This window comes from Phaethon aethereus (assembly GCF_964289735.1).
Source record: "Phaethon aethereus genome assembly, chromosome: 4".
Classification (NCBI taxonomy): domain Eukaryota; kingdom Metazoa; phylum Chordata; class Aves; order Phaethontiformes; family Phaethontidae; genus Phaethon; species Phaethon aethereus.
The window spans coordinates 81,131,902-81,144,044 of NC_138578.1; the positions used below are offsets into that span (position 1 = coordinate 81,131,902).

Below are 12,143 nucleotides of genomic sequence, written 5' to 3' on the forward strand. Positions count from 1 at the left end.
TAGATTCATCTTCACAACAGCATATTAAATTCAGTAGTAGCAAGACTGAAATTTCATCAAAATGCGCAATCTTAGCAAATTATGCCATTGGTAAAACGTTATAAAAATAATTAGTGCCATGTTTCAGATTATTTTCTGTGTTTCCTTACTCCAATCTGGTTGTGTTTATTAAATAAATTACCATAAAATGGTAATGTTAATGGTCACGGTGTTTTTAAACAACCATAAAAAAGGGCTGAACAAAGACAGGAAGTACTTTTCACTGGAGCGTAGAGAATTTCCGATGGTCAACATATGTTCTACTTGTAGCAACTCTCTTCTCAATCCATAAACTCGATTAGAACAGCAGCCATACAGCACTCTTGCAATTTTCATGTTTCAGTTACAGCAACATAACCTGTTCTTCCCTAAATGTCTCACTTCTCCTCCTCTTCCTTTCTACTCACACAGCAATTTTCAAACAGCAGATCTTACACCTCTCAGCAAGTCACGAATCACATTTTTCTCCTTAGAGGCTTTTGAAGACGCAGCACTCCACAGTCTTCTAGGAGATCCACGGACCAACCAAGATCATATTCTTGGAATATTTCCATCCTTTCAAGCCTTGAGGATGAACGAGCTGCAGATCAAATATCTCCAATATCTCTGATCACTGAAACTCAACTCACTCTTTTCACAAGCAGTTCTCTCATACTCCATGAATAAATTTACTAAGTACTGTAGAGGTTACATGCAAATACCATTTACATTTTAAATAATAAAATGTGTATCATTGAGGGTGTATAATTAATTTAAACCAGCTTTCCTCACTGGAAAGCACAGAAAAGGAACATATTAGTGGATTTTTTTCTAAATAGGAAGAGGTCTTTATGACCATCATAGCTTAGCTCATGAAGAACAAAAGCCGCTAAGTTGCACCCAGTGATTCTTCATCCATATTCCACAAAACTTTTTGTTCACAATACACTTTTAGGCTTAAGAATTCAGTTAAATATTTGTTTGGGATATTCTCTTAATGAAAATTCAGAACCACAGAATAATGTAAGTTGAAATAGACTTCCCAAGGTCATCTGCTTTAAATGCTCTGCTTTTAAAGCACAGCCAACTTTGACATCAGGCCAAGTTGCTCAAGGCTTCATCCAGTCAAGGTGAGATCTCCACCCTTGGAGACTTCAAAAATCTCTCTGTCCTCACTTTCAGTGGTTGATCATGCACATGTTGTGCGCTTTTTTTCTCCCCAATACCCAACTAGAATTTTCCTTCAGTCAGCTTGTGCCAGCTGCCTCTCATCCCAGTAGCATGAACCTCAAAGTAGACTCTAGCTCCATTTTCTCTACACCATCCTACTAGGCAGTTGAAGACACCAACATGATCCCTCCTCAAAGCCTCTTATTCTGCAGTCCAAAAAATTCCCAGTTCTGTCATCCCCTTCCGATTTGTCATGTCCTGCAGCCCCCTCCTCATCCTGCTGTCTCTGCTGGATCTGTTTAAGCCTGTCAGTCTTCCTTGCACGGGGAAGCCCCAAAATGGGTCTGGAAGGTCTGATGCAGTTTCACATGTGCCAAATATGGGGGGGAGGGAAATTCTCTACTTGACGCACTGCCTACAGTCTTACTAACGCAGCCTCGGAGGTGGCTGCCCCGCACGGCTGTAAGGGTGCACTGCTGACTCAGCATGAATTTGCTGTCCAGCAGGAACATCAAAGGCTTTTCTTGCCCGGCTGCTTGCTTAACTCTAGTGTCACACCAAATGTACCATACTGACAAGAGCTAACTTTTGGGCCTCTCAATCCACTTTTATAACAAGAAACAGTCTTGAGGCAGAAAACCTGGGAAAAAGAGAACAGGGAAGAGAATCTGCTACATGACAGCTCTCAATATTCTGTTCCCAAAGAGACATTATTTTTTGCTTGGTTTTACTCCTTTTCAAAGAAAGCCTGGTATGTAAATGCAATGTCAGACTATGTTATTGACACGTACAAAGTTCTTACTCATATATTAACAAGGAAATAATGTCTTCTTGGAAGGAAGAAAAAAATAGTTGCCAGGAAATCTGGCTAAATAAATTCCTTCAAAAGTCTCAAGTTCCTGTCACCGCTTGATCGCCAGTTAATGAACAATGAATGTAAATGAATTGGAACATTTTACATTTCTAATTAGTTAACTAACATTAGATCCATAAATGAAGGACTGACACCATAATTCATTCCTTATAACGAAGTGTTTCAAGCCTCTACAACTGCGGACATATTAGTATAAATTGTATCTTCGCTATGAACGTACATGACTTTTGGCTTCAGTTGGGGAAACGAAGTCCAAGAAAATTAATTTAAATATAATTGGAGACTTATTTGAAAACCGCTAAACTTGTGGTAATATGTTCTTTAGGCATACTACAGCCATTTTCTCTTGTACTATCCATTTTTTAAAATTATATAAAGGTGTGTTCATTGAGTGGTTGCAATATTTTCATAAAGAATAAAAACTTTCAGAAAATACACCTCTTCATCCTAATTAGTACTATAAGCCATCTTTATCTTGCACAAACAGGAACAAACTGTCACAAACACTCATGAAATATACAGCAACATTTCTGAAATGTAAAATACCGGACAAATTATTCACAATTCAATTAAAAATACTGAAAATAACCACACACCCTACATAAACGCATTGGATTGTCAGAGAGCACATAATCATTGAAAATTGCTGACATTTATCTGGATTGGAATATCTTTTTCCACAAAACCCAAAAATGAGTTTTAATTACCAATATAAAGTAAACCAAAATGTTAAGTTGAATTAATCTTTTACAACAATTTCACAACTCCAAAAGAACTACGATTACTTTATCATTGTCTGCGTTTTCCAAATTAAACCTGTTCTTGCAAAAAATATTATGCGCATTGCCTTATCATTCATGAAAAATCTGCTCATCTACTGGTTTACGTAAGCAGAAAGGAAATTCCAGCAGCTTCTTCAGAACCGCAGCTTTGCTTTTTTTGGTGTATGTCTGTAAAAGGGACGGCCAGATTTCTTATATTCACACAGATCGTTCTTTCTAGAATTCCCCACTCAATCACCTCCCATCCAGCCACTGAGTGAGGGAACAAGAAGGAATTCAGTGTTTCCTTGTACTCCCTTTGTCCTTCTACTGTGAAAAAGGATGATGAGGGTAACGATGGCCTCTTCGGGCCCTTTATACAATTTACTGTGCTCTGTTCTTTAAAGCACACAAGAAACCTAGTTTCAAACAGAAGTTATTTCCTCTTGCAATTGGGTAAAAGTGACTTTTAAAAATGACTTTTAAAAGAAACTATCAAATCATACAAAAGTTGTCCAACATCACCTTGTTCTGTTCTAATGAGAAACAAGCTTCTTTTTTAAGAAAAGGAACAGTTTAAAAGTGGTAAGAAAATACACACACAGACAAAAAAAAAAACCCCAAACCAAACAAAAAAGCCAACAAACACTTCATGCTCTTCTATAGGGCTGTGGAAGGAAAGCTTGAATTTTTCAGACTCATATTCTCAAAGACAGGAAAGGCACCTTTGGAGAGTCTAGTAATGCAGTTGCGAATCCACTATGGGAAGCTATGAGAAAAAACACCAAAGCAGAAAGTTTGAGAAGTATTCATATAAGACAATGTAGTAACGTAAAACTGATAAGGCAGCAGCTTAATATAAGCTTAATATAAGGCGGGAGCTCTGCAGGTGGAGGAATTATCCTAGATACAACAGAAATATCTTTCAAGTGAGAAACATCTGCATAATAGAGTTTTATAAAAATTTGCATCTAAGACAACCCCAGTAAACTCAAGTGAGGTATTACGTACCACAGTAAGCAGCACAGTACAGCAGAAGAGACGCTTAATTGGAATTAAAGGCTTTGTGGTTCCTTTATTGACTCCTGCATCAATCTGTTGTGTGACTCTGGACGAACGATACCTTCCTCTGTTTCTCTTTTTACATTTTATTAATTCATCTATTTAGAATCGAAAACCTTCAGGGCAGAGACTATTTCCTAATACGCTTCTCAGTGATTAAGCACAATGAAAATAATACACTTTTTAAGGCAAATGCCACTGCGACACGAACAATATGTCAGGAGAAGGAACCGACACCACGACGAGAAATGCCGTTAAAAAAAATCAAATCGACGGATATACTAGCTAAAAAATGTCAAAACCCCAAGCCAGTATGAAAAACTGCCTCGGTGTAAAAAGAAGCCAGTAATATACTGAGGGACCCAGCATTTCAGAACAACCTGGGAGACGAGACTGCATAAATAAGCCTTCAAAGTATTTCTCTGGCAGCAGCGCCTGCAGAAGCGTGGAAAGAAACGCAGTGTGCGCGCAGGGCTGGCTTACGCGCGCGCCCGTGTCCCCCGCAGCGCTAACAAGGCTACTGAGCTGCCGTTCAGCGACAAATCAAACATCTCTGCCTGTCTCTCCGGCGTTCCACAGGCACGCCACACGGGCAATGTGAAGAAATAAGAAGAGTGGGAGAGCGCAACGCCGCACGGCAGCTTTCGGTGAGCTGGTCTGATGTCTTAAAAGAAGAGAGAAAAAAAATCGGAGATATAAGTGAATATCTTTCCCTCTGGGACAGTGGGTGACCACGTTCATAGCAGCTGGATGAATATCGCACTGGGTAGAAGGGCACACCGAGAGCCGACGGAGGAGGAACAGCCCCCAGCAGTCCCCTCCTGACTCCATTCCCTAAATGTAAATGGAGATATTGTTACCCTGAGATACCGGTGGAGTTCACTTATCACACACCTGAGTTATATAAGCATCTCAGGAATGCTAAACAAACATACTCAAAATAGTACCAAGTGTAGCCTATATATTTATAAATATATATAAAATATATTATATCATGTGTGGTACATTTTATACAATAATATAAAATAATTTAATATAGTATAATGTAATGTAGTAAATATAATACAATATGGTATATAACATATATTTGTTATATTGAAATATATTTACATATACAAGATTGTATATTGTAATGCATATTAATTACATATAGATAATGTAATGTTATGTCATGTAATGTAACGTAATATAATATAATACTATATATTATATATTGTATACAAATATTTATATGCACGTCCTTGGTGTTTCACTTTATGAAACGTTGACTGAGTATAGGCATATCCCTTTTCAGATTTTATTTACTTTGCTAGCCAAGCAAAGACTGACAATCTTTCCTTGAATGACATGTTCCCTGTGTCATAATATTCCTGTTGCAGTGGTTCTAATTTGAGTCCTTTTGATCCTGCATGAGAATTGTACCCTGCATTCAAAATAAAGCCTTTCGAGGGGAATTTCACTAAGTGTGACTTTTGAGCTATTACGTGTAACCTGACCAAATTTTAATACATTTTGGATTTAACAGTTCAGATACCCATACTTATTATATAAGCAACCTGTAATACACTGAATAATAATGGAACAATCGCATTGCTACAGAACACATATTTCCCTATAAAAATGTTGATTAGGTTATTTTAAAGAGTGTCCCGTTTGCTTGTTTCTATTATCGCTAACAAAATTGTTTGGATGAGGGTTCCTTACAAAAACTCCTTTGCAAATAAACTGGTTACTGCCCTGGTACAAACACACTGAATGTATTTGACAGGAAAAAAAGGCAAAGCACCTGGCGTGTTGGCATACTACTTTTTCTACTACCAAAACAAGTGGTCGCAATGTGGTGTGCTTAGACTTACGAGTAGTATTTTTGCTTGCTAAATCTTTTTACAATACTAATTTATTATACAGGAGCATTTCGGGGGGGGGGGGTGGATAATAAAATAAATGAAGGAACCCACTAGATGGTGCTCTTATACAGCAAATACAGACGAGCAGCAGCATTCTCGCTGCTAAAGGCAAATGAAGGTGGTAAGATCCTAACTGCTAGTAAGGAAGGGTGCTTGCCTTTAGAGCGGTCACATTTCTGCTATGCATGTGATAGCAAAATCCTGCGATTTCCAGGATTTCCCTCATACTCTGGAGGTGACATTTCCATGATAATGGAAATTCCTACATGTACACAAGCACAGATAAAACAGTAACAATATGTCGTAAAGACAACTACTAAGATTAAAATAAGATTGAACTTCTGAAATAAGTGGTTAAAACAATTCGAGTTTCCTGCTGCTAAACTACTCCTGTTCTGCATGGACAATTCTGGGGAAAAAAAAAACAGCAGCAAAAGTAGCACAAAGAAGGGGATGTAGCGGGCAGGAAAGTGCAGCAATGGCTTGGAAGAAAAAACTTGTTCAGCACCTTAGCTGAACACACCATCATCAGCACCCTGAAAATCTGCTCTGCTCATACCTCTGCCAAAAGATGGGTTCAGCATCCTCAACCTTTTTTTGCAAATAGGTGAAGTTTTCAGGTGAGCTGCAAAACACAAGTTTGCACTATTGTTCACTAGCATCACAGAATCATTAGGGTTGGAAAAGACCTCTAAGATCATCAAGTCCAATCATCAACCCAACGCCACCATCCCCACTAAACCATGTCCCAAAGTGCCAAGTCCACATATTTTTTTTAACACTTCCAGTGATGGTGACTCCACCACCTCCCTGGGCAGCCTGTGCCAATGCTTGACCACTCTCTCTGTAAAGAACTGTTTCCTAATACCCAGCCTAAATCTCCCCTGGCGCAACTTGAGGTCATTTCCTCTCGTCCTATCGCTGGTTACTTGGGAGAAGAGACCAACCCCCACCTCACCACAACCCCCTTTCAGGTAGCTGCAGAGAGCGATGAGGGCTCCCCTCAGCCTCCTCTTCTCCAGACTGAACACCCCCAGCTCCCTCAGCCGCTCCTCATCAGACTTGTGCTCCAGACCCCTCCCCAGCTCCGTTGCCCTTCTCTGGACACGCTCCAGCACCTCAGCGTCCTTCTTGTAGTGAGGGGCCCAACACTGAACACAGGATTCGAGGTACGGCCTCACCAGTGCCCAGTCCAGGGGCACGATCCCTGCCCTGCTCCTGCTGGCCACACTATTCCTGATACAGGCCAGGACGCTGTTGGCCACCTTGGCCACCTGGGCACACTGCCGGCTCATGTTCAGCCAGTTGTTGACCAGAACTACTTTCTTCGCATGCCAGGGATGACCACTCTGTGATTTTTCCCTGCTCAGGGGGGACCCAAAGAGTGCAGAAAGTGCCAAAGGATCTCACTGCTGAGTAGGAGCTTTTGAAGCACCAGGATGCTGCCCTCCTGCCTGCACGGCTGAACTGATCGACCTGGCATCATTCCAGTTCAAAATTTGCTTCAGCTGCACAACGGAAGAAAACAACCTGCATTTCATTCAAAGTCATATATGAGGTTATCTGAATTTGCAACACACTTTCTCCAGTGTACACTAGTGCAGGCGTTCCTATTGAAATTCAATATGTTACTACTACTATAAAGAAATAGCCATTTGGCTGTGCTTCTCAAGCCACTAGATCTCAACGAGTCTAGTTGCAAATTCATCTGCGGGATGTGCAGTAAGTAATATTTTTGCAATTGTTTCTTATGATTTCGATACCGAAACAAACACGTTTCAATTCTTATTTTGAAGCTTACATTTTGTCCTTTTATCTCCAGTATCACAAATCACTTCTCTGAAGAACATATTTACAAGTAAACTGAGATTCCACAAATATTCTGTGAAATGCATTCTCAGGCTGATCATCTAATACAGTTATTTGTCAAAAAAACAACAACATTTTAAAGGTAGTCACTTAATGATACAGCATCTCTTCTGTCTGCTACCTTTATGTCACATTTTGACTGTTCTTAATTTTATTATTAAAATTAAGTGGACTTTGCTATTGTTGTACCCAACTACTACGTCTTTTCAGTTCCTATGTTTTTTTTTTTTTCCTCATTACACACTTATTAGATCTTTCACTCCATTTAAGGAGCACTGCATTCACTAGCCCTGCAAAATATTCCCAAAGGATTATTATATTATTAGTATATTTGAAAAATACGTTATGATAGTCCGTTTATTAAGTATGAACTTCATTTTACAGGCTGGAGGACAGTGGCCAGTGTCATCAGACGCTTTGTTTCTCATCAAACGTAGTCATCTCCCAAATGGTGGACTTGCACTGTTCAAAAACTTATTAAAGATTAAGTTACTCTGCCTGGAGTTTTTCTGGTCAAATCCTTCTCATAACAAAAAACGGTACATTTTCAGTACCTTGGGACCTATCCCAAATATAGAAATACCTCATGTACCAAAAATAATTTTAACCACCTCTTTCAGTTCTTAACCAGATAAATTTCTGTATAAACCAAATTATTTTCATATTCATTCAAGACTCCATGCAGTTTTGAAACCGGAGAGTAAAGGGATGACACACAGGCACAGCAGGTCAAGATGTAGCATGGATCAACGTTGCTGGTAAGCAACGTTAAAAACAAATGGATGTGCGCACACACAGAGCAACAATAAATCACTGGAGTATTAAAACAACATCAAGTATAGGGTGTGTCTGGATTAACTTGTATTAAAAAGCAAGGACTATATATACATTTTGACAAATACAATATCATTTTATTCCACTGACAGATACAGAACTTGCCGGCGTATTACTACACACACACAAACACAAAACTCCAGGAGAAAGTCAGCTAAGCAGATCCACCGGTTCTGATATTTTCTTTCTGGAGCAATACAAAAGATGAGAGAGATTTGCTTATAGCATCAATGGAAAGCCGGTTTTTTGGTCCTTTTTTCCTTTAGATATCTCTTCTCCCCCCTTTCTAAGTCACCAGCTTTATTCATTTCTTTTATCCTTGACTCATAATTTATTGTATACAATCCTAGACTTGCTCTAAACACAGAAATACTCCCTTTTATGGGTGTATGCTGCATGCATAGTAAACATTTTTATATTTACAAAACTGTTACACCTACCCTTGCAGTACTGTACCAGGAATGATTACCTCATTTTTCATAACAAAATCTAAAGCAAAACATTTAGAATTGTTTAAAATGCAAAGTATTTTAGGGTGTCCTGTTTGAAATCCCTAGAATTTGAATTTCTGCAGCAAGTAACACTTCTAAAGTTTTGTCAGCACATCCCACTGACACAGCTACTTTTCTAGAAACTAAGCAGTCACCACCTCGATGCATATCCTGAAAGGAGGCCCTCTCCTACTCATCAGAGATCCCCAGTGCCCAATAAATATTATTTCTGCCTGTCTCTGCCCCCTCTCCGTTCCATCACGTAGAACGTGTCCCCCACCTATCTGCCTGCAGCCCCTGCTGTGGCAGATAGTCACTCTACATCTGTTTATCCCATCACTTTATACCCACATATAAAGACATTTTTAGATCCACATCCCACATATACTTCCACCTCTTCCCGGTTGCCATCCCCACACCAGAGCGTAGATGCCATCTATCTCCACCTCGGTTTTCGTCTAGCACCGAGTTCCTGGTCCTTCTCACCGCGTTTCTTCGCACTTAGTAATTTTAGTATCATTTTTATCTACCACCCCACTGCACTCCACTCTGACGGGTACATCCTGTCTCTGGTGCATCGTGATGGCTACGGGGAGAGCCCAGAGGGTACTGGATGAATCAATCCCACAACACTCGACATGGGACAACACAGCAGAGTCTCCTGATAATTAAAAACACTGAGACCTGTGCAGACTTCCCAGAGCAAAACTAACATTCCTCAGCTCAAACAGAATATTTTCAGAATTCACAACAAGTTCTTAACAAACCTCTCTATGGAACTTGCATAAATTTGGGCAAGTTTCATGACAGGAGCAAAAAGTGCGTTCATAGTTGCTGTAAGAAGCCAGCAATATACCAAATTTTACTAATAAATTACTTTACTAATAAATCCAGGAATATCTTGATTTAAATTATCTACAATTAAAGCAGGAACATTTGAGTTACAGGACAAAAAAAGAGGCATTAAACACATACTTCTGTAATGAATCAAATTCAAATAGTACTTTAAAGTAGAAAATCTGATAAGAAACAAACTTGCGAACTCTCTTAATTTCTCTGTAAATTATCTCCAAGAAGCAATAAATGATAACTCTTTCCAAAACATTGTTGTTAATAAGTCTCAGGTAATTTTATATTATAAATCAGAATTGTATAGAGTCTGGCAATTAACATGACACTTATTTAAACAGAATAGCTGAACTGCTTAAAACAGATAGAATAATTATTTATATTACATATGATGATATTTCGATTGAGAAAGTATTCAGATTATTTACACTGCAGTTATTTGAAGCACTGAGGCAGAGAATGCTGATTCTGGAATTTGAAATAATGAAGCCTGAGAAGCGTTAAATATTATGGAAAAACCTGTAAACTTGTTTTTAATATAAAAGGATTATCTTATCATATAATACAAGGTTCGGTATGCACTTCATACCAAATACAAATTGATCTAAATCAGTATGATTACTGCTGTAAAATAAATATACTGTAAAATTATTTTCACAATATAAACTTCCTTTCCCTTGCTGAAGTAACACATTGCCAACATAAAATCCAACTTTTTTTCTCCATCCTCTTTTTACCCATGACACAGTTTCACTAGTAGTTTTTCTTCCATTCTTGCTTGTAAAACATAAGCGTAAATTCACAGTCATCCTGCCATCACAGCTACAAATTTCAGCTTTCCCTGGAGTTTAGAGAATGTCAGCTCTGCCGCAAAATTAGGTGTGAACAACTCTCATACGACAGCAAAGCGGCGAAGCAAAGCAGGAAATAATGTTAGAAAGCGGATAAACCAGTGGTTTCCATCTTCGTATCCTCAGTAAGTCAGAGGAGAAAATTTCCATTTCATTTCTTAAAATCAGACAAATTTCTCAGAAAAGACAGGCTGGTTTCCCACACGTAACTGGGAACAGAACACGATATTACGGCTATACGTCTCACGTATGCGTTCATGACGCCTGCAACGTCGCGTACAGTGGAAGTGACTTTACCTGAGGAGAAAAATGACGAACAGATATTCTCCCGGAGTCAGGGGACGACACCAGGTGCCTCGCAGTCTTCCCTGAACGCCCTTTCTCCAAGCACAACGCCTCTCTCTGCACGGAGCAGCAGCCTTTTCCAGAGAGCAGCAGCACTTTGTCACGCGTTGTCTGTTTGTCAAACCTCTGCTGGCCACACCACGCAAAGCCCCACACAAAAGCCAGAGTGCGATCAGACCAAACCGGGACATTATTCTCAGGATCTTACCAGTAAGGGAGCTGCGAGCTGAGAAGGCCCTGAAAGCCATGCAGCGATCCTTAAATCCTGACCCACAATAATTTTCCAGGAAAAACTATAGATCTAGAAATACAGATATTAAAAGAAAAGACGAGTATAGTTGACGCAGGCGGTACTGTTTCATCTACTTGAAAAGTGTGATGGAACTGGAGTCAACCTCTGGGTCCTGCAGTAGTTCTGAATGGTTTTACCCTCTTTGTCTCTCTTCTCACGGCTGTCCACACATTTTCTGCTGTCATGTTTCCATCTCTATCCCTGTTCTCCTTTTGCTATCACACATATACTCATTATCTGCCTTTTCTCAATACTTGAGCTTCCCTTGATGTGTAATGTCCACCCTTTCTACCACCGTCTCCGAAGAACACCCAATGACAATAAGCCACAGGTGCAGAAGAGAAGCCCAGTCCATCACGACATGAGATGAACCACCCGTACCACACCTCCACTTCAGCCCTAAATACAGCAGGACTGAGTAGCTCCTGCAGGTGTATGACCAATGCTCGTATTGCAACCTTATGTATTAATCAAAGTGAAAAGGACACCGTCCCTTAATTATAATTTTAACAAACCCTTACCTAAAGTCAGAATGAAAGAGGAAAACAGTTTCCGATACTGTCTGCAATCTTTTTTTTTTTTCCACTTTCTAAAGAACAGTCCCTCTAAGATAGGGAAAAATCATAATATAAGACAGGCAAAATTAACAGTTAAACAATTAGGTCTTAGGAATGTTGCTTAAGCAAAACTGTAGTTATTTCTGTAATAGAGGCTACAGCAATTTGCCTACAGCTGAAGTGACTGGTATCAACTTCGTTTGAAAGATGCTTTTTCCATATCTTTGATAAACATAACTCATGATTCAAGTTGAATGTTAATG

General features: G+C 39.3%; 1 protein-coding gene across 3 annotated transcripts in view; it reads right to left on the reverse strand.

Moving 5' to 3' along the window:
- The window catches only part of CTNNA2 (catenin alpha 2), a gene marked incomplete at both ends in the record, with an annotated part of 469,340 nt that overhangs the window by 378,674 nt on the left and 78,523 nt on the right, over positions 1 to 12,143 (reverse strand). The window lies entirely within an intron of this gene.